This window comes from Triturus cristatus, chromosome 6 (genome assembly GCF_964204655.1).
Source record: "Triturus cristatus chromosome 6, aTriCri1.1, whole genome shotgun sequence".
Lineage (NCBI taxonomy): Eukaryota > Metazoa > Chordata > Amphibia > Caudata > Salamandridae > Triturus > Triturus cristatus.
Window position 1 is genome coordinate 1,941,648,448 of NC_140589.1, and position 27,114 is coordinate 1,941,675,561.

The 27,114-nt window shown below is 49.1% G+C and overlaps 1 protein-coding gene across 1 annotated transcript in view; it reads right to left on the reverse strand.

The window, feature by feature from the left end:
* Positions 1-27,114, reverse strand: part of LOC146822548 (NACHT, LRR and PYD domains-containing protein 3-like) — a 221,077-nt gene that overhangs the window by 22,421 nt on the left and 171,542 nt on the right. The gene's annotated exons all lie outside the window — the stretch shown is intronic.

Consider the following 27,114-nt stretch of genomic DNA (forward strand, 5'->3'; position numbering starts at 1 on the left):
CCAACCCTGGGGCCTACACCCACAAAATCAAGGGGGTATTTTCACTGCCCGAAGTTATAGGCAGGAGCTAAAAGCCTGGGCCGGCCACAATCGGTATGACAGCCTTTTTTTTTTTCTTTTTTTGATATATAACTCACTGGGACACTACCGACCCTCGTGCGGGCGTCAGGCTACGGGGAAACAGTCCCGAGATCTCCAGGCTGGCGGGTGGCTCGCTCGGCGGGTACGCAACGATACACTTCCTGACAGGAAAGCGTTCCCGCTGAGCGAGCGATTTCAAAGAGAAACGCGCGGCACTAGCGCCCTCTGGCGGCCGCTTCAGCACGCCGCAAGCCCGCAACAGAAACCGCGAAAGGAGCGATGAAAACGCTCCCGCGGTAAACAGAAATGAAGGCACCTGAAAACAAAGCGCAGCGCTCGCGCGACACAGTGCCCTCAAATACCATACATTAGAACAATCACCAAGAAAAACACTTCAAACCATAGAGTGATAAGGAAAAAGAACTTATCTGCTGGCAAGCAGGAAAAGAAAGAGGAGATATCCCAGCCTTTCCCGGATCCTAAGGACTGGCGTGGATGCTGATTGGTTGACCTCTTGGACTGCCCTTTCCCTCCTGTTCATGGGAAAGAGTTTTTTGAATCTGCTGGTATTGGAAAATAAAGAAAGCAGAGCATAATCCTCGCCTCCGGTCCTGCCATAGAATCACACCTCCCACGCCAGTTACTGGCGGGGAGGCATGATTTCAAAGTGTTTGACACCAAACACGACATGTTTCTGTGCATCCGTTTAAAAGTTAGCATTTACTGTGAGGTTATAATACACTTAAGAGTATATGGTCTGGCTGCATCACATACAACCCCGGAGAATAGATTCCGAAGGTTGTAGAGAGGCTCTGCTCATGCATGGGCACCCTCTCACATGAAAACCAAGCACCCTGCCTTCAGGATTGTTACGGCCTGCAATAGGGGTGACTGATAGGTAAATATGTGTAGTGATCAGAAGTGATATAGGTAACCTATATCACAGTAAGGGGTGTATGCACCACCTTACCCAGGCTACAGTAGCATACCTGTGGTGTCATTTTGGAAGGCTTCCCAGGGGTGGCATAATACATGCTACAGCCCCTGGTAGGCCTCTGGGGTACCTATGCCCTTGGTACATAGTATACCATATACTAGGGACTCATAAGGGTACCCCAGTATCCAATCTGGAGTTTACCTAAAGTACAGGGAATCTATTTAGAGTGAAAACAGAAAGGCTGGGGTCCTGATTAGCAGGGTCCCAGCCAGACTAAGTCGAAAAACAGTGAAACATCATTAAAAAGTGGGGGTAACTATAAGAAGCAGATCCTACTCTCCTACACAACCCCTCCCCCAAACATAGGGACATTAAACTAACCGTGACCAGTTGAGTCTTCATGTTCTAAGTGGAAATACCTAGAGAGTCCATCTGCATTGGCATGGTTACTCCCAGGTCTATGTTCCACTGTATAGTCCATCCCCTGTAGGGAAATGGACCACCTCAAAGTTTGGGGTTTTCGCCCTTCATCTTTTAGCCATAAGAGGGGCTTATGGTCTGTCTGAACAGTGAAGTGAGTGCCAAACAAGTATGGCCTCAACTTCTTCAGAGCCCAAATCCACAACAAAGACCTCCCTCTCATTAGCTGACCAACGTTTCTCTCTGGGCGTCAGCGTTCTGCTAATAAAAGCTACTGGCAGGTCCTGACCATCATTCAATTGTGATAAAACAGCCCCTGCCCCTGCCCCTACCCCCAACTCAGATACATCTGTTTGGACAATGAATTGCTTGGAGTAGTCTGGACTCTGCAGAATAGGAACAGTGCACATAGCCTGCTTCAGGTCATCAAATGCCTTTTGACAGCTAACCGTCCACTGAATTTTCTTTTGGCATTTTCTTAAAAGTGAAGTCATTCAAGGGGGTCACTATTGATCCATACCCCTTGGCAAATCTCTGTAATACCCAATCAGGCCCAAGAAAGATCTCACCGGAGTATGGGTAGTGGGAGCAACCCAGTCCATGATGCTCTGGATTTTGCTCTGCAATGGTTGAACCTGGCTTCCACCTACAAGGTGGCTCAGGTACACAACCTGACTCTGCCCTATCTGGCACTTGGTGGCCTTGATAGTGAGGCCTGCTTTCTGCAGGGCCTCCAAAACATTTCTCAGGTGGACCAGATGATCCTCCCAGGTGGAGCTAAAGACCGCAATATCATCTAGATAAGCTGCACTATAGGCTTCCAGACCTGTAAGGTCTTTGTTCACCAGCCTTTGAAAAGTGGCAGGTGCATTCTTCAAACCAAAGGGCATCACCACAAATAGGTAGTGTCCACCAGGGGTAGAGCATGCTGTCTTTGGCTTTGCATCATAGCTAATCTGATCTGCCAGTAGCCAGCTGTCAAGTCAAATGTGCTCAAGCTTGCTGAGGTCAAAGTATCTATAAGCTCATCTGCTCTGGGTATTGGGTGGGCATCAGTCCTAGTTACTGCATTGAGACCCCTGTAGTCTACACAAAACCTCATCTCTCTCTTACCACCCTGGGTGTGAGGTTTAGGTACTAAGACCACTGGACTAGCCCAAGGGCTATCTGAGGTTTAATGACTCCCAAATCCAACATCTTCTGGACTTCAGTCCTAATACAGTCCCTGTCATGGTCAGGTTGCCTGTAAATCTTATTTTTAACAGGCAGACTGTCCCCAGTGTCCACTTCATGAGTGCACCAGGTAGTCTGACTTGGAGTCGGGGAAAACATATGCCTATACTCATTGAGCACCTGTCTGCAATCAGCTTGCTGCTGGGCAGTGAGGCTGCTTGCCACCGCTACACCATCTACTGACCCATCATCAGGGTTCTGTGAGAGCAGGTCAGGGAGTGGATCACTCTCTTCCTCCTGTACCTCATCAGTAGCCATGAGCAAGCCCATGTCTGCCCTGTCAATATGTGGTTTCAGTCTGTTGACATGGAGTACCCTATGGGGGCTCCTGGGAGTTCCAAGGTCTACCAAGTAGGTAACCTCTCCCTTCTGTTCAACAATTGTATGGGGGGCCACTCCACTTGTCCTGGAGAGCTGCTGGACCACAGGCTCCAACACCCATACTTTCTGCCCTGGCTGGTAAACAGTCAGCACACCCTTTTGGTCATGTCAGGCCTTTTGCAATTCCTGTCTAGCCTCAAGGTTTTTAGTGTCCTTCATGTACTCTGCCACCCTGGAGCGGAGACCAAGTACATAGTCCACAATATCCTGTTTGGGAGGTTTGAGAGGTAACTCCGATCCCTCCGTCACTAGACACAATAGACCCCTAACAGGATGTCCAAACAGAAGTTCAAAAGGGCTGTAACCAACCCCCTTCTGAGGAACCTTTCTGTAGGCAAATAGAAGGCAGGGCAAAAGTATGTCCCATCTGCGCCTAAGCTTTTCTGGGAGACCTTTAATCATGCCCTTTAAGGTTTTGTTGAATCTCTCAACTAAACCATTGCATTGTGGGTGATAGGGTGTGGTGAATTTGTAATTCACTCCACACTCCTTCCACATAGCAGTCAAGTAACTAGACATGAGGTTTGCACCTCTGTCTGATACTACCTCCTTAGGGAAACCCACTCTGGATAATACTCCCAGGAGGGCTCTTGCCACCACAGGAGCTGTAGTGGTCCTAAGTGGAATGGCTTCTGGGTACCTAGTGGCATGGTCCACCACCACAAGGATACATCTGTGCCCAGAGGCTGTCTGAGGATCCATGGGACCAACTACATCAATCCCAACCCTCTCAAAGGGAACCCCCACCACAGGTAGTGGTATCGGGGGGCGTTTGTGGTACCACCTGCCTTACCACTGGCTTGACTGGTGACACAGGAACGACAAAACTCCTTGGTGTCTTCAGACATATGTGGACAATGAAAGTGAGGGACAATTCTGTCCCAAGTCTTGTTTTGGCCCAGGTGACATGCTAAGGGAATATCATGGGCTAGTGTTAATAGGAAGCCCCTAAACTTCAGAGGTATAACCAACCTCCTGGTGGCTCCAGGCTTGAGGGTCTCTACACTCTGAGTATAGGAGTCCATCATCCCAATAGATTCTATGGGTTCCACTAGTATTACCAGCAGCCTCAGCAGCAGCTTCCTGTCTGAGGGGTTCAAGAGAGGGGCAGCTCAGCTGCTCCTGGCTCAGATCTGCCCTGGAAGGGCCCACTGCCCCCAAGAAGTCAACCTGATCAGGTTCAAGCTCATCTGGGACAGTTCCTTCTTCAGGACTAAGATCATCTCCCTCAAGAAACTGATCTGTACTCTGAGTCAGGGGGGAAGGCACTGCCTTAACCCTACTGCTCCTACTCTTGGGAGGCACCTGGTCCATTCTTCCAGGACCTTTTCAGTTTTAGACATTTTAGCCTGTGACCTGGTCAAAGCAAACACATGTGCAGGGATTCCTAGCATTTCGAGTCCTGAGCTTCACTTCAGCCCAAGCTGAAGTTTCTAAATCATTGCCAAGCAAGCATTCAACAGGGAGGTCTGCACTTACCACAACCTTCATAAGGACAGTTACCCCTCTCCAGGAGAAATAAACAACTGCAAAGGAAGGGTCTGTCCTGACATTGCTAGCATTGGTCACTTTGTACATCTTACCAAGTATGATCTGCTCCGGAGCCACAAGATCTATTGTCACCATTGTGACACTTGCTCCTGTGTCCCTGAATGCCAAAGCCTCTTTTCCATTGATTAAAGGCTGCTGTCTGTATTTGCCCAGATTACTGGGACTCACAAAGGAGGACATATCCATGCCTCCATCACATATCAGTACAGCCTGAATTGGAACTCTGACTAGGCCAGAGTACACCTCAGAACCCAGGGTTAACCCTACTACAACCTTATTCTGAGTACCACCACTTGGAGCTGAACTAGGGGGAACAGTTGCCTTAGGGGCAATGGTGGCTGGAGTGGAGTATTTGGACTTGGTACAATCACTGGTCCAATAGGTTTTCTGCTTACAGATTTTACACCATGGTTTCTTTTGGCCATTTCCTTTGTTAGACTGGAACTCCCAACCAGATGCAGATTTTTGGGACTCTTGAAGACTTCTGGTCTTTACCCTTATCCCCACCCTTGTCAGAGTTTTTAGAATCTTGCTTCTTGGAGTCACCACCTTGGTTCTGAACCTTCTGCCTCACTCTGGTTCTGACCCATTTGTCTGCCTTCTTTACCAATTCTTGGGGAGAGGTCAGATTAGAGTCCACCAGGTACTGATGCAACAGCTGATTGACAATTATTAAGGATCTGCTCCCTCATAATTAAGTTGTACAATCCCTTAAAATCATACACCTTACTGCCAAGTAACCAGCCCTCCAGAGCCTTGGAAGCACAATCTACAAAGTCCACCCAGTCTTGATTCTGTGCCTTTTGTGTATCTCTGAACGTTAACCTGTTTTGTTCAGTGGTTAGGCCAAACCCTTCTATCAGTGCACTCTTCAAGACCTTGTAATTATCAGCATCCTCTTCTCTAACAGTGAGGAGCTTGTCTCTACCTTTGTCTGAAAAGGAGAGCCACAGGATTGCTGCCCAATGCTCCTGAGGGACCCTCTGTACCGTACAGGCCCTCTCAAGTGCAGTTACCCATTTGTGGATGTCATCCCCACTCCGGTAGGGAGGGTTCCTATGGTCATGAGTACACTCTCTTTTGAATTGACCTCGCCTGGTGGTTGTTCTCATCAGACCCTTTTGCAGCTTTGTAAGCTGCGCCACATCTCGCCCGACCCGCTGCGCGGGTCCCGCTTGGAGGAGGAGACCAGTGGGTGCCCCGGACTTCGTGCTGACACCTGGAGGACTGCTGGGGCGTGCTGAGGGACACTATCAGGGCTGCGAGCAGAGTTGCAGGGACTCCATTTCCCAGGAGTCCCTGCCTGGCCAACCTGCTACACCTGGCGCGCTCTACCTCCTTGTCACGCCCCCTTGTGTATTTAGCAGTAACAGCCTGCCGCTGCGCGGGAGCGCGCGGGAGCGTCCCGGGAGAAGCCCGGGACAAGGGCGGGACCGTCTGTGGCCGTCCGTGGTCGGTCGCAGTTGGGTTGGGCCACTCCCCCTGCTCTTTTATATTGTTTGGTCATATCGTTGAGTTAACATCACCCTGTTGTTGTAACCATGCCTTTACGATCCGGAAAGGAACGCACTGTACAGCTGCAGACTACTAAGGGGGTAGTCTCTGGTCCCTTAGACGCCTTTATCACCAGGGCTACAGGTATTCTTGAAAAAGAGATAGCCATGGCCGAAAAACGGCTTTCATTAGATCTAGTTAGCGGGAAACGCTCTTCATTAGGAAAATTGGCCACAATACCCAGCCCTGATGCACTGGCCCCGAGTACGAGCAACCACTTGGTCGAAGCCGCGGTGGACGTGCATTGTGAGGTGGAGGGGGAAGGTCTATCTTTGACTTCTTCAGAGAGTGATTCAAACCCTGACGACACACAAGGCAGTGGGGATGAGGGCAGTGTGCCCCTGGCAAGTCAATCTCAGTCGGACTCATTCATGGATGAGGACTCTTTGAGAAATGTACCCCGTAAAAGGAAAAGGTGCAAGGGCCACCAGAAGGGGGGGTGTTACTAAGACCCAAAGACCTAATGCCCCAGCCCAGCCCACCATCATAATCCCTGAAGTCATACCCACCTCACATCCTGTCCAGGTTTTAAATGATCCCCTGTGCCCTCCCCATATCCCCTTCGGGTCCTCGGACCCATGCCCTACCTGTTATAGTAGTGATGATAGCCTGCTGGCCAAAATGGAAGCTCTGTTTAAAACTCTTTTACTTCCTGTACTTGAAAGAACACGTTTGATGACCTCAAAATTGGACGCACTTGAGACCCTTGTAAACACCAATACTGGCTTTTTAAAAAAGATAATTAACCCTCAAAATGCCTTGGGGAATCCTAGTTCTTCGAGTAATTTCAAAGGCCAGAGAAATGTAACCATAGGTAAACTTCCATCCTCAGCAACTGCTAGACCAGTATCCACTAAGCCTGATCTTAATAAAAACAAGGGCTCAGTGGCAGGGGGGAGCTCTGGGAATAATGATTGTACGCCTGTGCTGCTTTGTACTCTGTTTTTATTTTGTGACAATTACTTCTTGAGGAACTTAGCTCGCGCATCATTTTGCACATGTTAGAGCGTGAACTCTGCTAATTTGCACTTGGTTTATCCCCTACACCTTTTACCAGATACCCCTCTTTTAACTTTTGTATTGTAATGCTGTGATTTAAAAGATACCCTGATCCCGTCACCTCTGTTTGCACCTTGGCCTTCGCTTCCTCGGTCCGACGCCGGCTTTACAGCCGTTTGATTGGAGGAAAGCGAACGCACTCTCCCACGCTCTTCCAATCAGCGCCTCGGTTGGTCGACTGTCCTGGAGGGGCGAGGAGACGGACTCTCACGAGCAGGGCAGCTATTTAAGTCCAGGCTAAGGCGGACGCGCAGCGTCTTACGAGGTGAGGATACCCCTCATCCTGTTGATTTTAGAATACTGAATGCTGCTTTGTACTCGGTTTTTATTTTGTGACAATTACTTCTTGAGGAACTTAGCTCGCGCATCATTTTGCACATGTTAGAGCGTGAACTCTGCTAATTTGCACTTGGTTTATCCCCTGCACCTTTTACCAGATACCCCTCTTTTAACTTTTGTATTGTAATGCTGTGATTTAAAAGATACCCTGATCCCGTCACCGTTACCTCTGTTTGCACCTTGGCCTTCGCTTCCTCGGTCCGACGCCGGCTTTACAGCCGTTTGATTGGAGGGAAGCGAACGCACTCTCCCACGCTCTTCCAATCAGCGCCTCGGTTGGTCGACTGTCCTGGAGGGGCGAGGAGACGGACTCTCACGAGCAGGGCAGCTATTTAAGTCCAGGCTAAGGCGGACGCGCAGCGGACGCGCGCAGCGGGCGCGCCGGCGGCGCGCCGAAGGCGCGCCAAAGGTAAGCCTCTGCGCCCGTCCGCGCCAAGGACGGGACAAAGATGGGACATGTTGCCCAACGTAATGCAAAGATCTATCAAGCGGATGCCCTTAAAAGCCTATACAGGACACCACTGTGTCAACTCAAAATTTCTCCCGACTCCACTCACGGTATTGGCTCCTGTTCCGAATGTCTGCTAGACCTCCCCTTTGTAGTACCTGTGGGTGTTTCTAATCAGGAAACACACTCTAGGTCGGGCAAGATTACGAATAGGGGTCTACTTACTGGAGGACTAATCAATGCACATCTAAACACAGTCAGGACATCAGAGATCTTTTATCAGACTCCCAATTAGACATTCTATTTGTTACCGAGACTTGGCTTAAAGACTGGAGTAGTCCGGATGTAGCGAACTCCATCCCACCAGGCTTTCGTATACATAGGAAAGATCGACTGGTAGGGAGGGGGGGCGGACTTGCCATTATCTTGCGTGATTCCCTTGTCTGTACCTTCTTTGATTTAGACACCATCAATGATGCTGAATGTCTTGGCTTTTGTCTCTCCTTGACCGCCACCGCATGCTTCTCGGGTGCTCTGATCTATCGGCCCCCTGGCCCAAGTGCCAAATTCATCGATACACTTAAAGATTCCTTAAGTCATCTAATGCTTAAATATGCCAATTTTACACTCCTCGGTGATTTTAATCTTCACCTTGAAGAGAACTCCAATCCATGGACACCTAGTTTTCTTCAAGCTCTAGATGTATTTTCACTACAACAAATAGTTAAGGGTCCCACCCACCAGGCAGGTCACACCTTGGATGGGGTCTGCTCCAACCTATCCTGGCTTGCAGTCGACCCTCCCTCCCCTGTAATCTGGTCTGATCACTTGTTTATTCCCTTCAGAATTACTTTGCCTCCGAAGACACAGATTGCAAAACTTTTTAATAATCCTCAACAAGGACCGAGTTGGCCACAGATCATGAAACACCCAAACTTTCTGACGACGGCCATAGATCTTGCCCCTACATTGACTGGCCAGACAGAGACGGATTCTCGTCTCTTTCAGTCTTGGCTGGACCCCCTAGGTAGGGTTCTTTCGTCCTCAATCTCTAAGACTAAACCGCTTAAATCAAAAAACAAAAATACTCCCTGGTTCACATCCAAACTGGCCCAAGCTCGCCTTCGCTGCAGGCAACTGGAGCGGCAGTGGAGAAAGGGATATAGAGAGGACAAAAAACAGTTGTATAGGGAGGGCAGGAAAGTATATTTGTGTCAGGTGCAGTTGGCAAAAAAGGAATTCTTTACTAATAAAATCAACATGGCACAGGATAATCAGAAAACCATCTCTCAAATTGTGAGGTCCTTTCTTAAACCCATGGCAGAACAAGCGGGGCTTCCTGCCTCCCAGTCACTGTGTGACCAGATTTCCCTGTTCTTTCAGGAAAAGATCCTCAAGATTCAGGTAGATTTTCCAGCAGGAAATTTCATTCCCGATCCTCCTTGGAATGACGGTTCGGCTTCCATCTCCACATTTGAACCGGTTTCATTGGACATGACTTATTTAGCCATTCAAAACTGTAAATCTGGTTCACCTCTGGATGCCTGTCCCCCGTCAGTTCTAAAGAAGTTGTTAATGGTAGCAAACCCTATGATTAATCAGATCGTCAACTCTTCTCTCAAGACGGGGTTGGTGCCAGTAGAGTGGAAGCTGGCACTAGTTAAACCACTCAAAAAAAAACAAAATATAGATGCGACAGTACTCTCTAATCTTCGCCCTATCTCTCTTCTCCCTTTTTTGGGTAAAATCACAGAAACTTTTGTCCTAAGGGAATTAACCAAATTTCTTGAAGAGCATCATACTCTTCATCCGTGTCAATCCGGATTTCGGCCCAAACACTCGACAGAGTCAGCTCTCATTGAAGTCTCTGACTCTTTGAAAATGATCACAGATAGAGGTAGGAGAGCGGTTCTGATCCGGTTGGATTTGTCGGCTGCATTCGACACGATCTCCCATGACATTCTCTTGAGGTGTCTTGAATGCAGCGGCATTACTGGTACAGTACTGAAGTGGATTACTTCCTTCCTGGTCTCTCGGAGACAGGTGGTTACTTTGGGCTCGTTCCTTTCCGCAGAGCGCGCCATCACGGCAGGAGTCCCTCAGGGATCTTCCCTTAGCCCGTTACTCTTCAATGTGTATATGGCTCCCCTTATCACCTTGATCAATTCATTTGGGATTGAGGTTATGTCATATGCAGATGACACCCAAATGATTGTCTCCTTGGAGAATGACTCTATGCAGGCGGAAATAAATTTCAAACTATGTTTGACTGCTGTCCTCCAATGAATGCGAAACAATCATCTGAGGTGCAAAACGGATAAGACTGAGATTCTCCCGATAGGGTCGGAGGTCTCTTTCCAGGCGTCTAGATGGTGGCCTGAGGGAGCAGCCCCCCCTCCTGAGATGGTGAAGGTGGTCAGGAACCTAGGAGTTCAATTCGACAATTCCCTTTGTTTCCTTCCCCATGTCAAAACAGTTGCAGGCACCTGTTTTACTTTAATTAAATCTTTAAAAAAAATGTTTAAGTTTCTTCCCCTGTCCGCAAGAAAGTCCGTGGCAGTGGCTCTGATACTCTCTCGTATCGACTACTGCAACGGCCTTTTGGCTGGAGTTAATAAATCAGTTCTAAAGAAACTCCAGGTGGTGCAGCCCGCCTGGTGCTCAAGCTCCCTAGAAAGTCCTCAGCCTCGGCTGCTTTGAACGCTCTCCACTGGCTCCCAATTCCGAAAAGAATCCTTTTTAAAATTCTTCTGGTCACATATAGGGCAAAGATGAATATTGGCCCTAAATTCCTGTCTGCACGTTTTACTCCTTATACCACTTCCAGCTAACCTTCTTAAAGTACCACACTTTAAATACAAGTCAAAAGGTGCAAGAACCCTGGCCTCCCAGCTCAGATCAAACTTAGCAACTCGGAACTCACTTTCAGGAAAGAACTTAAAACCTGGATCTATGGCATCGCGGAGGTCTGCTGCTTTGCTCTGATTTAAAACCTTTCTCAACAGTTCACCACTCTGGTTTCCCTTATCCACGTTCGACAATAGCGCCAAGATACTCCTTGCGGAGTGACAGCAGCGCTCTATAAATACAATCTCATATCATATCATACCAGTCGCTTTGCTACAGGTGCCAAAGAAGGCCTCCTTTAAATCTAACCAACAATGCCAGCCGAACATCCCTACACCTCCTGTGGCTACTCGGGCACAAGATAATGCGAGTGGTGTTCCGAGTACATTATCACAGCCCAAAATAAGTAATGGAGTTAAGGGGAGCAGATCCATCAACCCCCCTATTCCCCTTGTGAAAGCCAATAAACGGGCACCCCCCTGTACAGACCTACCTTCAGAAGCCACCCCATACACGATAGTTCTAACAGGTGTTGCCCCACTTAGGGAGGGTTCAAATGAATCATATGGGGATCTCAGAAACAAAGTAGTATTCTGGCTAAATAAAAACCGCCCTCTTCCCCCCTCCTCCTCGACTGAAATATTGTTTGTGAGAAGAGTTGGATGGGTGGGCCACTGTACCAAGGACCTAGAGGGGGATTGCATCATAACATCCTTTAAGGATCCCTGGGTGGTAGATTTCCTGCGCAGGGAAGCAAGGTTTGGGAGGTTGGGTGATGTGCAGACCCTGGGCCTTGGGTATTTTTATCCCAAACGATCCTGCGAGTTCCCCTCTAGTCATACCTTCCCTAGAAGACCTGTTAGGAGATATCTTGCTGATAGAACATCTTACACTCCGCAGTATCCTTTATTGTCTAATCACTACGAACCCCTCTCTGGCCTGGAGTGTATCGATCAACTTCACCCGGTAGCTGGCAGCGGGAGCGCTCTGGGTAACCAAGTGGGTGGGGCTGACAGAGTCTGTACTGAGGTATCTACCCAGGGGGGTGTCATCTTGGAGAAGGAGAAGGTGGCGGACTCTGCTTATCATCATCAAGATGACAATATGGTGGAGGGCTCCCAATTTAATATAGTTACATCCTTGGGAGTGGATCATTGTAGCATGCATAGCACAACAACACCTAGTCAGGTCGCGACACTCAAATTAGCATCATGGAATGTAGCAGGGCTGAAGGGGCGTATGACTTCAGAGGACTGGCTGGATTTTATTGATACTTTTGATATCCTACTGTTCCAGGAGAGCTGGGCCCCTGATCCAATACATAGGGCCGGGTTTCTAAATTTTTTTAAACCAGCAATAAGGGGCAACAAAGGTCGAGCATCGGGGGGGTAAGTGATCTGGGTTAAACAGCCCATTGGCTACCGACCAATGGAAATTGTTCTGGATAACCCGGACCTCTTGGGAATTAGACTAAGTAAGGATAACTGCCAGGATATTGTAGTCATTAACATCTTTGCACGTGGTCAACCTGGAGGGCGCTGTCCTAGTATTCTAGATGTGTTAGACTACTACCTTGAGGGGATAGGGAGAGACAAGTTACTCGTCCTAGCAGGGGACCTCAACTGCACCTTCGAGCCTCTTTATAATGCGGAGGCGGCCCTGGGGTTTGAGGAGGACACTGTCTGGAATATCCCGATGCTGTCTTTGAATAATATTAAAAGAGGCTCTGAGGCAGCTTTACACTGGATGGGGTTGTGTCTGGACTGGGGTTTGAGGGCAACCAATGGTCGTACGGCCTCTGATAAGGATGGCAAACCCACTTTTGACAATGGGATGAGGAAAAGTAGAATAGATTACATCTTGTTAAAAATGGAATATTGGTCACTTTTGGTTGATATGGAAGTTGTGTCTCGCCCTGAAAGTGACCACAACCCCTTGTCATTAAGCATGAGATTCCCAGGTGGATTCGGCAGGTCTAAAACTGCTGTTCATCCAACAGGTGATGCTATCTTGACAAACGATAGAAGAAGGCTTAGATGGTCCAGGGTGGTGGAGGATCCGACCCTTTTAGATTGCGTAATGAAGGCAGCCTCGTCGACCTTGAGCGACATTTTGATTCTCGCCCCCACCATGGATGTTAGAGATCAGATCTGTGATCTTCACGAACGGTGCTTTGCTAATCTTAAGGCCCTCTTAACCCTTTCACCCACGCAAGGCAAAGTAAAGGCATATGGATCCCGTGAGAAATGGTACAATAAAAACTGCAGGGAGGCACATAGTTTTTTAGTCAAAGCAGTGAAATCTAGGATTTCCAGCGATATAAAAGAGGCACGTTTAATGTACAAAAAAATTCAGTGGGAAGCGAAAAAGGAGTGGGATGACCTACATTGGTCTGACCTATTGGATGCCTGCACTTCTGGCAACCAGATCAAGTTCTGGGAAATCGTTAAGTGGGGCAGAAACCCCGATTCCCAAACTCCAGTTAATCATGTGTCTGCAGAAGCATGGGTTGAATTCTATTCTGGCCAGTTTATGGATCCTGATTTAGAAATCAACATCGAACTAACCAAGCAGGAAACTACCCCTACTCCTAACCAAGAGTTAAACTTCACGCCACTGGAAACTGAGTCTGCGCTCCGCTTGGTCCAAAGGGGGAAGGCGCCAGGGATGGACTCCATCCCGGCTGATTTATTCAAAATTAATCCCCAACTCTGGGTTCCTTATATAACTGCGGTAGCGAATGCTATTGCCAAGGGGGCCCGGATCCCCGTGTCCTGGAAGGGGGTGGAGATTCTCCCCATTTTTAAAAAAGGGGACCGTTCTGTCCCGGGAAATTACCGTCCCATAAGTTTAATTGATTCACTTCAAAAGGTCATCGCAAGGATGGTCCTTGCCAGAGTTCAGGGGTGGATGGAGTTGGAGGGTATCCTGTCCCCTCTACAGGCCGGTTTCAGATCAGGTACCAGCACCATTGACCAGGTTTTCAGATTTTGTCTGATCTACTGGAAGGTGGTGCTGTTGGGCGGCGGGTCCATCTACGCAGCCTTTATAGATCTGAAATCGGCCTTCGATCTTGTGCCAAGGGCTAAACTCTGGACCGTTCTTAGAAACTTGGGACTGCCGTTAGAATTATTGGACATGATCGTAAGATTACATGAGGGAAATTTTGCTAGGGTGAGGTGGGGAGGCCAAGGGCAGGTGACGGATTGCTTCCCCGTAACACGTGGCGTCCGTCAGGGTTGCGTTCTGGCACCTACACTCTTTTTGTTGTTCATTGACCAGGTGGTCAAGTTCTTTGCTAAGACCCCCACTGATGCACCCTCTTTGGTTGGGACCAAGTTCCCTATGCTCATTTTTGCCGATGACACCTTACTTCTCTCAAAGACTCGTAGTGGTCTGCAAATCGCATTGACCCGATTTGAGGAGTTTTGTAATGTCAACGATTTAAAAATCAATGTGAGCAAAACTAAATTTATGGTTCTAACTAAAAGTCGCCCCATTAAGAGCTCAGTGAGCATGAATGGAGTCGGTTTGGAACAAGTTGAGGTTATGACCTATTTAGGAGTAACCTTGGACTACCGTCTCCGCTGGAAACCACAGGTTGACATATTACATCTAAAATTTGCTCGCTTTACTGGTTGTCTTCTGCAGGAGCAAAAAAGGTCCTCAACCAAACGTGTCAAACCCGCACTCAAGATCTATGCCACCAAGGTAAGCTCCGCGATACTGTACGGGGCAGACCTCTGGGGGCATATGGACCTATCAACCCTGGTGAAAGTTCAAAACAAATTCATGCGGAAACTGGTAGGACTCCCCCAATCAGCTCCAATCAAACCACTATGTCTGGATATGGGCTGCAACCCAATTAACGAAATGGCTCGATACAGGCTAGTAGCTCTGTGGAGACGTATCTGGACTTCCCCAAACTTAAGCCTCTTTGCTAGGGAACTTGAGGAAGTAAGATCCATTTGGGGGTCCAGCAGTATACCCTGGCTTCGTGAAGTGAAATTGATCCTGCATGACATGGGTCTTAATCAGCTGTGGGTATCCCCGGGTTCAACCTCCTTTCCTTCAAAACAGGAATTTAAAGCACTTTACTGGGCTTCTGTTCGCCAAGCATTAGTTATCACCTCAGATTCTACTAGCTTAACAGGAAGGTTCTTGTCCCATAAACTGGACCCTTTCCTGGAGAATTATTGGGACGTTATAACTAAGACACTTGACAAAAAGCTCTACCACCAGTTCCGAGTAGGGTCTCTGCCCTTAAGATCCTACACCAAGAACTGGTCTAACCGAGCGAGTGATTCCTGCCCCTGGTGCGTTGGTCACAAGGAGAGTGTCGGCCATCTCCTATTTGCATGTCCAGCTTATTATGCTCCAAGAAGCAAATGGATTAGGCCCATTTGCCGCCATCTTAAAGTCAGAGGGAGTGCTGAGGCTATATGGGCGCTCCGTACCAATACCTCTGAGGTGGTAGTTGTGGGCGTAGCCAAATTCCTGGGGTGGGCATGGGTGATTAGAGCAAGATATCTGATTTTGCTCTCGTTTTTTTAACTTCCCAACGTTTTTTTTTTCATGTACTAGGTCTTTATTATACTGTTTAATTTTATTTTTTTTAAAGTTGAAATGTTTTATGAAATTTATGAAATTGTCATTGTGATGGTTTTAAATTAACTATCTTATGTATGCCTAATTCCTATTGCTTTTAAATTGTCTTTTATGATGTAAAAATCGAAATAAAGACTTTAAAACCTGAACCTGAAACCTGAGTACACTCTCTACCTCTAGGGACACCGTTGCTGCCGCCATGGGGCTCTAGCCCCAATCTTTTCGAAGCTTTCTGAAGCTCCAGGGATTCCCTATCCAATGCCAACTACTCTCTCTTGATCCTAAGCTTAGCTTCCTCAAACTTAAGCAGTCTGCATTTTCTCTCATGGGAGGACTCCCTCCTCTGGGAGGTAGAGCTCCTATGAGAAACAGAAGTCCCTACAGAGGTATCAGAATGATTTGATTCCTGAGAAGGAGATCTTGATCTTCTGGGCCCTCTGCTAACTCTTCCAGGTGGGGTAAAGAGAGGACACTGAGGTCTTCTCCCTCACCTTCAGGAACAGTTGCATTGTCCAGGTTGTTATCATGTTGACCCTCCTGGCCAGCATCAGATTCAGGGTCATAGTAGTGTTCTCTACCTTCTGCTGCCCCACCCACCTTGCCAGTCTCATCAGACCCTGGAGTCTTTCTGAGGTCATCTGCAAGCATCTTGTAAGTGTTTAAGTGGTACACTCTCTTGTCTTGTTCAATCATATTATTTGTAAAGTGCACTACTTACCCGTGAGGGTCTCAAGGCGCTGGGGGGAGGGGAATGCTGCTACTGCTCGAAAAGCCAGGTCTTGAGGAGTCTTATGAAGGTCAGCAGGTCTTGGGTCTGCCGTAGGTGGGTGGGGAGGGTGTTCCAGGTCTTGGCGGCGAGGTGGGAGAACGATCTGCCGCCGGAGGTCGCTCTTCGGATGCGGGGACTTGTTAAATTGGACTTGCCCTTATAGTTATACTTGGTGACTTTTTGCAGATCTTTTAGACTTGTTTGTTCGAAGATGGCTACTTCTGGACCTACCATGTCTGGAGTGGGAGTGAAAGTAGACTTTGGTTTACAGCCTGACAAATTAATTTTGATTTCCTCTCTGTTATTTAAGCAAAACAACATTCTTAAGCCTGATCTTCTTAAAGAAGGAGAATATGTCTTGATTCAGTTGGAACTTGTTGCATGTGATACTTGGGACAAATGATAAGCCCTTACTCAGAATTTCCACTTCGCCCTCACTGAGTTGATGTTTTGATAGGTTGAAAATAGGAATTGTGTCTGAGGAAAGGCGTAACCCGTCACTCCTCACCTCCAATATTGCTGGTTTCTGGTTTTCATATATGGTTGTGGAGGTGGTGGGTCTTTTTGATGGTAGTTCCCTCAGTTCGATCTGATACCTCACCCTGCCTCTGTAGTAGCCTCTCCCTGAAAAAGGGGGCTGATGTTGGTTATGTGTATTTTGTTCAGCTTCTCTACCTCCTCTCGGTCTGTAGTTGGCGTGTAGCGTGTTTCACATTGTGATTCTGATCCTAAGTTCAACATGTAGAACATTGCAATACCTGCATTATACCGCCAGTTTATTCTCCAACAAAATCAGACCTGTTACTGTCCCTAACTGGGTTGGGTGCACGTATTCATGATGGAATGAACTTCATTCTCGGACCAGTGCATGAACAGATATAAAGTACTGCATTTCATGCAACACCACAGACGTTAGTGTCAACCTACTGTTGACCAGATCACGTGCTGGTACACTATCATTCACAAGAGGGCACACATTCCAGAAGCATTCTGGGCCCGCAAGTGGGGGTCTCTGAGGAAATAAAAGTCAAGCAAGACCCTCTCCGCCATAGACGCCAGCTATGGGTGAACATAATCTCTATGCAGTCAATGTTAAAAGTAAATGTGCTTTCTGGAAAGGCTCCCTCTAGCTAAGAGTAAGGCTACACTGTGTCCCTTCACCAAAACCAAGGGTAACTCCTGCCTACAATGTTCACAGATCAGCGCCTTGAAATCCTTACGGATGAGTAGTTGCGCTTTACAAGCCACCTGATTGATTGGTTCACATCAGCTTTAAGGGGGCAAACTGACAAGAGCTGATCCAGTTACCTTGCCATTGCCGACCGCTCTTCTTCCTGTAGGATGGCATTTGTGACCGGGTGGCATCGCTGCTGCTGGCTTCTGCTGCTGAATAGTGGGGGTGATGAGAGGGAGTGTCCTGTGAGTCCGGGGACGCAGCAGTACAGGAAGGCATAGAGCAAAACGTAAGAAATAAATGTTTTTGGTGAGCCGCGCAGCAGAAATCAAAAGCGCGGTTGTCATTTTAAGTATCCAATGCAACCCCTACTATGAAAGTGAAAGTATGGCACGCTGTTAAAAAGTAGGAAATTAATGTTTGTAAAGTTGCTTTTGGCAAGCCGCGAATAAGAAAACAAAAGCACGGCCACCATTTTACATATTAGGCGCGGTGTGCACGATACTATGACAGTGAAAGTGCGGCATGGTGCCTTGTCAAAAATGAAAACAACAAACAAAAGAAAAGTGCGGCCACCATTACTCCAGCTGAGGCGCGTTCCAGGCAAGTTAAATATATATATTTTAAAAAAAGCATTGTGGAAGAGCGTGTCCTGCAGCAAGCAGGAGAAAAGCCATTTAAGAAAACAGTGCTCCGAGGCTGTGTTTAAAACATACAGAGTAACAACACACGTAACAGAGGGTGTCCTCATGGGAGGTTACAAGAAGAGAAGAGGCGGTACTAAGGAGGGACAACTAAGCCGATTGACCAATGAAAAGCTACCATTTACAAAGGACAGTGACAGGAGCCAATTAAAATCATGGGCGTAAAGTGGGCGGAGCTTCATGCCCATATGCTGAATACAGAATGTCTCGAAGAGACTGTGCGTGCTGACTACGCAAGACCTAAAGGCACGCCACAGACTTGCCACACAGCTGGACATCCTCTGGTGTCCACTCACTTCGCAGGCAGTGAGAGCGCAATTGAAAACAAGCCCGTAAATCTTGTTTTTGGCAGTTTCCAGCACTTGTTCCCTTATGTTGGGAGCTGTGCTCAACATCTTGTTATTTCTGGTTTATAATGGCCCCAAAACTATCAGCCTCCCCTCTGTGGGGTGGATTTTGCCTTTTGGATTTATGCCCTACGACAACTGGGTTCTCAAGAACGTGTTCGACATGGCAACGTGTTTTGCTTTTTAGATCCACAATAAAATAACTGCACGTAAAGTCTGGTCCCTGAAACGTGAGCCTAATCTCTGGCTGCTGCATGTGGGCACTGACAGCGCTAATAAGGACAAGTGATGGGGCATTGAAGGAGGCCCGGGAGCCTTCCTTAGCCTTCACTGCTTGCTAAAGGATAAGCACATTATATGCATGCTCTCCACATGACTCTAGGACTGAGACGATGGGAGAAAGACATTGGGAGGGAACTCTCACAAGAGGAGTGGGAAAGAGTTGGTCAGTCCAGTTTGAGGCATGACAGATTCTGCTCCAGATCTACCAACATTTCAAGTGTTCTGACGTCAGAGGGAGTAAAGTTTCGCAGAGACGGGGCTGACAAAACAGCTGCTTGTCTATAGCCTTACAAGTGCTTGGCGTCTGACTGATTCTGACCCAGCCCTCTCAGTCTTAGAGAGGGCCTGCCTGTTTGACTGCCCCTGCTTTTAAACTGACTTTTCTACAGGGCTTCCTCCCAGTCCCCAGGTGTTGGCAGATAGGTTTTTGCTCCCCTACAAACATTCACAACTTATCCGAGCTCCTGTTTCCTGTCATTAAACTTGCAAGATTTATTAGTTCTGGTTCACACTTGTTTGGTTCCCTGCCACCCCGATATTCTCCAGACAGGGAGCTGCAGACAGGGGATCAACTCTCACTATGGAGAGGAAAGGCTCACAGCCCAAGTTTCCCATTAAGATACCAAAAAGATCCCTATCACCCTCTTTTAGTTGGCAGCACAGCACCAACTCAGCACCAACGCAGCCCCAACACAGCATCAGTGCAGCACCAACTCAGCACCAACGCAGCCCCAACACAGCACCAGTGCAGCACCAACTCAGCACCAACGCAGCCCCAACACAGCACCAGTGCAGCACCAACTCAGCACCAACGCAGCCCCAACACAGCACCAGTGCAGCACCAACTCAGCATCACTGAGCACCAGCATAGCCCCACCGGAACACCACCAAATCATACCTCAGCATCACTCAGCAACACCTGAGTACCACCTCAACACAAGCACACCATTACCCCTGCACCAGCGCAGCACCACCTCAGCACCAGTGCAGCACCAACTCAACATCACAGAGCACCAGCACAACACCACCGGAGCACCGCCAAATCATACCTCCGCATCACTCAGACCCACCTGAGTACCACCTCCACACAAGCACAACCATTACCTCAGCACCACCTCAGCACCAACGCAGCCCCAACACAGCATCACTGAGCACCAGCACAGTCCCACCGGAACACCACCAAATCATACCGCAGCATCACTCAGCACCACCTGAGTACCACCTCCACACAAGCACAACCATTACCTCAGCTTCACTTAGCACCACCTCAGCATCAGTGCAGCACCACATCACCACCAGTGCAGCACCAACTCAACATCACTGAGCACCAGCAGAGCACCACCGGAGCACCGCCAAATCAACCTCCGCATCACTCAGCACCACCTGAGTACCACCTCCACACAAGCACAACATTACCCCAGCACCAGCGCAGCACCACCTTAGCATCAGCGCAGCACCACCTCAGCACCAGTGCAGCACCAACTCAACATCACTGAGCACCAGCACAACCCCACTGGAGCACCACCAAATCATACCTCAGCATCACCTCAGCATTACTCAGCACCACCAGAGTACCACCTCCTGAACCTGGTTGCTGGTGGAGGCAGAGGCAGCGGGAAGGTCAGAGTGAGGAAGTAAGTGACAACGTCCATTGGTCCGTCTGCTGGAGCGTCACAGTGGATGGGCTACTAAAACTTGCCTCTGGGGATAATCCGCAGGAGCCTTAGGAATACCTGGGAGTTCTAAGTAAAAGAGGATTTATACTTTTTATGTCCCAGGGACTTGCCACTCAATGCTGCCTGCTAAAAGAAGGATCCTCTCCCACTTTCTTTGAAATCTGTATATTTGGTTCTGGTTGCTGAGTAGTCCTAGACTCCGGCTAGCCATTGATTGGCCATTGGCCTCTACCCATACCAGTGCCTGTACCTATACCTGGCTTCTGTCCTGTACGTTGGCGTGCACCCCGCGGAAGCCGAAGCTGGAGTTATTCCGTACGTGGTGCGGGTATGAGAGGTGTGGAGAGGCCTGGCATGTGCTGTTGAGTTGTCCCCTCCTTTCTGGTCACTGGCTACTTGAGGCTTCTTAGGAGTTACTGACAACCCATTGACAATCTATTGATAAGCTGTAAGAAAACAGGACTTTTTGCAGATGTCCCCTCACGTTTTTCCCCCATTTGTGTACTAGAGACTGGTTTTCGACTCTGACAGTGCATTGAAGCCTGCTATCCAGGCCCCAGTGCTCTCTCCCTAAATGTGACTTGTAATTGGAATCCCAAATTGACAGAGACCATATGTCTATTGTAAGTCCCTGTTAAGTGGCAGAGTGGTTACCAGGGCATGGGTGGTAAAGGGGTACTCAGGGCCTGCAGCACTGGTTGTGCCACCCTGAGTGACCCAGGTAAACGGATGTCAGCTGGCCTGCTACTGCAGACTGCAGGAGCAGTGTTCATTGCTCCATTTCAACTTTGTCCTCACCATGTGTGACAGGGTCACAGCACTGCCCTTACCTATATGTCAGTCATCCCGGGAGACTGCCTTGTGTGCCCAGGAGGCAGGGTGCAGTATATTAAGAATGTAGAAAGTACAAGCTTACATGTTTCTATAGTGACTTTACCATTAAAGTACACTGTAAATGATAACATCGGCTTGCAACTCAGGCAGACCCGGGTTGCTAGTGACATGTAAATATGTTGAGTTTGGTGTCAACCAACGTGCCTTTTCTCCTCTGACATGAATCTGATGTCATGCACCCAGGTTGCTACCCAGTAGTAGCCCACCTGGTTACCCTAGCTGACGTGCTTTGGCTGGCCGGCCCAGATTTTCCTGCGCCAGCTGCAGCCCAGACAAGCTTCCGACCTCCTGCCAGGCAGTGTGAACTTTCCCAAGAGTCGGAACAAAGGCGTGGGAAGGAAGGAGGTCACACCTCCCTCCTCCCAGGAAGGCTAGTGAAGTGACACATCAGAGCGGTGAGCTTCAAAGGCTTCCTCCACTCTGATATGCATCTGGCCTGTCCCCCTGAGGAGGAAACAGCCCTCCCATTGACCCTGGTGCGCTTGGACCCAAGCAAGGTGGGGAAATAGGTAAGCAGGAGTGCTGGCCACACCTCCAGGGAGCAGACTGTTCTGCACACCTAAAATTATTTTCTGCCATCTTTAGGAGGACTGAAATAGTGGGTTCTGGGTAGAGAAGGTGACCTACACTAACAGATGTGGTCACATCAGGGGCGGATTCGCTGTGAAGGACTAGCTGACCATTGGCTACCAGCTCCCATACCCCTAATACCCCTAAATCCAGGATTTAAGGGGCACCCCTGACACCAAACCCTCAGCTCTGATCAACATATTTCAAAGAAGGACACCAAGAAGACCGTTTTCAACAACCACAAGTCTTTGCCCCGGCGACAAAAGAAAAGAGGGATACTGCATCCCTAAGGTCACCCTGCTTGGAACTGTGTGATCGACCTTTGTCCTTGGCCAAAACTCTGCACTCCCTGGCAGGGGGACCCCCGAAGGAGCCAGAAGCAGCTTCAGACTCGGCAGTGACCACACTCTTGTGTATTTGCATCTCCTTTCTGGTGGCGTCGTCTCAATGGTAAAAGCATCTTTGGCGCGACCTGTTTAAAGACCATTGAATGCCAGAAGTAAGCACCGCCCCCGGGCTCCACAGCCAGATAAAATTGAAAGGACTGTTGGACCTTGTACGACCTTGATCCAGGGACCCATAAGAACTGTACCCTGCGAGGTGACCGATTGTCACTAGCAGATTTTCCTATTGACCGCAATGTTAAATGACTGCACTATTTAATGCATTTTATTTTCAAATACTTTGAAGGTGTATCAGTGTCTTGTGAAGCCATCAAAGCCATGGGTCAGGACAAGCCAGATAGAGATCAACTGGGGACAATTGTTATAGACCCTTGACCCTTCTTAGGCCGCACAGCACCACCTGTGTGTCCTGCCCTTAGCGCCAGCTGCCGCTGCTGAGGAGAGTTCGAGGCCCTCCTCCACCCGCAGGCTACCACCTGCGCCTCATCCCTGGTGGCCAGTGGTCGGCCGTAGGTTTGTCTTTTGTAGTGCTTCTGTAATATTTGACTATTTGTTTCTCTCCCCTTGTTCCCTGTTTATTTTCTATGCCCTGTGCCCTTTTGCCTTCTGTTTCCTCTCACCGTCCCTGCCCCCGTTTTTGCCGTAATTGTATTGCTTCTGTGTTATTTGTTTTATCTGTTTCTTCCCTCCGTGTTCCCCGTTTATTTTCTGTGTCCTGTGCCCTTTTGCCTTCTGTTTCCTCTCGCCATTCCAGCCCCCGTTTTTCCCACCGCTACGTACCCTGTGGCCCTGCCCCCCGCTTGCCCATTCGTCTGCTCCCTCATCCCAGCTGCCTCCTCCCTCCCACCTCCCCTTCTTATGGTGGCTGCTGCGCGCTGAAGGCGTGCTTAAGGCAAGGCCGTCTGCGCCCATCGCGTCTAGACCGCGCCCAGCGCCAGAACCACTGGTCCCCGCGAACGCCACCCATCTCCGCTACGATGCCAGCACCCTCCACACACTCAACACCGAACGACCGCACACCTGCTTCCTTGCCGCCCCGAAGCGTACCCAAGGACCCTTCTCCTGCCGGAACTGCAGCTTCACCAGCATCCTATCCACCAATCCACCCACCGTGAAAGAACGCAATCACCTCAGATGCATTCTTCTCAACATCCGCTCTGCCCGCAAACACGCAGTTGAACTCTGGGAACAACTTGACTCAACCTCCCCAGACGTCGCCTTTGTAGGAGAGTAGGGTCTGCTATCCTATGGTCACCCCAAATTTTTGCTTTTGCTTCACTGGTTTTTGACGTATTGAGGCTGTGGACCTGCTAATCAGACCCCAAGCCTGCTGTTCTCTCTGCTAAATTGACACCATGCACTTTAGGTGCATGACCTATTGGAACTGGATCACCCTGTGAGCCCCTGTACTCGTGTACCCTAGGTACCCAGGGCATTGGTGTATCTGAGGCCTACCAGGGGCTGAAGCATGTATTGTGCCACCCCTGGCCTGGCCTGGCAAATTTGACACAACTGGCTGATCACCCAGCTGGGGTAAGTGGGTGTATCCACCTCTTACATAGGTGTAGTATGCCTATACCTAACCTTAAATGGGACACATGTTAACCTATAAGTCACTCCTATGGCAGGCCTTAACAATCCTGAAGGCAGAGTGCTTGGTTTTATGTGAGATGGTGCTCTGGCATGAGCTGAGCCTGTATGCAGTAGTCGGAACAACTTCCTTCTACCGTTTCCAGATATCGCCATACCATATACTCTCAAGTGCATTACGAACCTCGCGGTTAAATGCTATCTTTGGTTTGGCTTTATCAAAACATGTCGAGTAAGGTGTCATACGAATTGGAATACTAACCCCTCGCTAATTCTGGCGACGGGGTTAGCATTCCACCCTTCTAGAGGGACACGACATGTACGGAACCTGAAACCCGGGTAAAATCAGACATAGCCTCAGCTCCACAAAATGGACGCTGCCACCACAGACACAAGTCTGCCCTCCTGCTGCTGGGAGTCCTTCCAGCTTGGGAGACGTGGACAAAAGGGTTTCCTGCCAGGGGAGGTGCGAGCACCACCCCAGACAGGATTTTGTGTATTGGTCAGGTAGGGCTTGAAAGAAACCAGACATGCCTGAGGCTCACAAGGAGCCTCGGTGCATATGCCAGTTCAATCCGGTCCTGGGGCACACCAGCCCCAGACCTGGGGCGAGCTGGACAAAGGATTGGGGGTGTAACCACCCCCCTTCCTGGTCCCACCCTTAGGGAGGGACCTAGCAGGTAGTCCGGCCCCTAGAATCCGCTTAAAGGTAGGAGCTGTGTCCAAAGACTTCAGACATCCTGAAATCAACTTACCACTAAGAAGAAGACGGGAACTTCGACGTTCTGCTGCACAGAAGACTGAAGGAAGGTCTCCCCTATGGTCAGGGAGTGACCATCTTGCTAACGCAAGCACCACCCAGCGAATCGATGTCTGCTTTGCCGCCGCCTCCCGCCGGAGCCCGTGCCCAGAGCCCGACAAGACCTGGACCTCCAGACCTCTCACAGCCCGATCCACAGTCCCTGCAAAGAAGGAACCCGTGGAGGCATCGAGACACGTGGAGCCAGCCATCTTGAAAGATATTTGACAAGCTGCAAGCGCGACAACAGAGGCTCCCTCCGAGTTGTGCTTTGGGTCCTGAGAAGCCCAACATCCGAGCAGCATCTGCACCAAAGGTGAGCCCTCCAGTATCTCCACGATCTGCGTGGGGCCCCTCTGCACCTTGCGACTCGACGCGCCTACCCGGTCACTGGTCCATTGGCTAGTGGCCCTCTTGGCGATCCTTTTGAAAAACTACACTGCTGGTCTGGTTGCTCCAGACTGGCCCCTGCCTCCCTCCAAAGGAGCAGCCCCTCTGACCTTGCTGGTCAGAGCTACAAGCTTTCTTCCACTTCCTGCGACTCCTGCTTTTGCCAAGGCTTGTTTGCTTCTTCCGAGTCGCCAACGCCGCCGACAGCGAGAGCCTGCGTGGGACAGCTCGTGACTCGACTCCTGGACGTCATCGACCTTCAGGGACCACGTGGCTGCGGAGACAAGCTTCACTTCTTCACCTGTTTGCACCCGACATCGCCTGGTACCTACCTGGTGCCACGCCGGTCACTGGCTAGTGACTGTGAACATTGTCCCCTCTGCTTTCAGGTCTTCTACACTTCCGATCCATCCTTGGATCCACCGCATCTCTTCTGGACCGGCCGCCTGCAGCATCTTTGTCTTCAGGCTCCATTAAACAGATAGACGAAACCCGATGCACTTCGAGCCCTATGCACCCGCTTCCTGTGGGTGAGGTAAAGCTGGCATTCCGGTGCACAAGTGTAGAGTAACATCTCTAATGTCTAGGTTTGAAGTCTTGAGTTCGTAGTCCATCCGGAAGACCCTTCTAGCAGTAACTTTTGAACAATTACGCACCCATTGAAAAACCTATGGGCGCCCGCGTGTAACTTTCCTTACTGCACACGCGACCCGTGGACCTCCTGGTCACTAACTAAAGTTAGCTCCTTGTAGGCCCAGTGATTCTAGAGGCCGTAGGCCTTCTCCCTTTCCTGTTCGTGGTACTTATACCACTATTTTAGTATATGGTTCGAGTGGCCACCAGGGCCTATCCATATAAAGTGCAACTTTCGTATATTGTGATACTTTCTTGTTTAACGATTTGTGCTCCTGTGCTCATAAAGAGTCTAGGGGATACTTTGAGAAATAAATACATATATATTTTGAATATATATCTGTGTGGTGTCCTTTCATTGGTATAAAGGGGGGTTACATATGGTAAAACAGCTGCTTAACATGCCAAAACGAGTTTAGCCTGAAAGACTGCTTAGCCTACGCTACCACTAGGGCAGCTGGTCCGAAAAGAAAGGTTGACTTACAACCACACCATAAGGGTTGCTTGGCATGGTACAAGGTGGTCACTTTAACTAGTGAACAGCATATACCAGGCCAACTTCTCACATTGGTGAGCAGCGGTTGGATTTGAGCTTGCTGTGTTTTACCATTGTAATCTCTTTGTTACCAAGTGAAAGATCATACAGGTACCTATAGGTACATATAAAACAAGTTAGTTATATACTTAAGTTCTACTGAACTTAGTTGTTGTAGAGCAAAGGGAGTAGCACACCCTGACTACAACTACTAGATAGGTTTAGTAGGAAAACCCAAGTGTAGGTAGATTGCAACACTTCCACCCACACTTAAGAGCAATGGCTGGGGCAGAGGGGTCCAAGGTACCCATCTCTGTCGAGAGTGACCCCCAGAGGGCACCATCCATCTTTGCTACCCTAAACCAGAAAGAGCTCAGGCAGTTGGCAAATATCAGGGGCCTTAAACAGCCCAAGAATCCTACCTCTGCTGAACTCAGAGAACTCTTACAAGCTGATGAAGATCAGAGAGCTCTCAAGAAAGCCCCCCAGTTAGGCCCCTCAGGGACTGGAACAGGAGGCCCTCCTTCTGAAGATGCTACTGAAGCACCCCTTCCTAACAGTTGCCCCTTAGATCAGAATCAGAATAAGGATGATGAGGATCAGCATAGGGACGAGAGTGACGAGGGTGACGATTCTGATAGTAGTAGTGATTCTGATGGGAGAACTAGCCCAGTGCCAAGTGTTATACTTAGCACAGCTAACTTAAGACTATTAGGGAAGGACAATGGGTTCCCCCCATTGGGCCTCCCCAGTGGACTTAACAAGGGGTCTGGGAGACAGAGGAATCACTCAGGTGACTTGAATGCCTCTCATGCCTCTAGAGCAGTGGTCTTCAAACTTTTTGATGCCGAGACCCCCCATCAAAGGTTTTTAGGTGAAAGGACCCCCC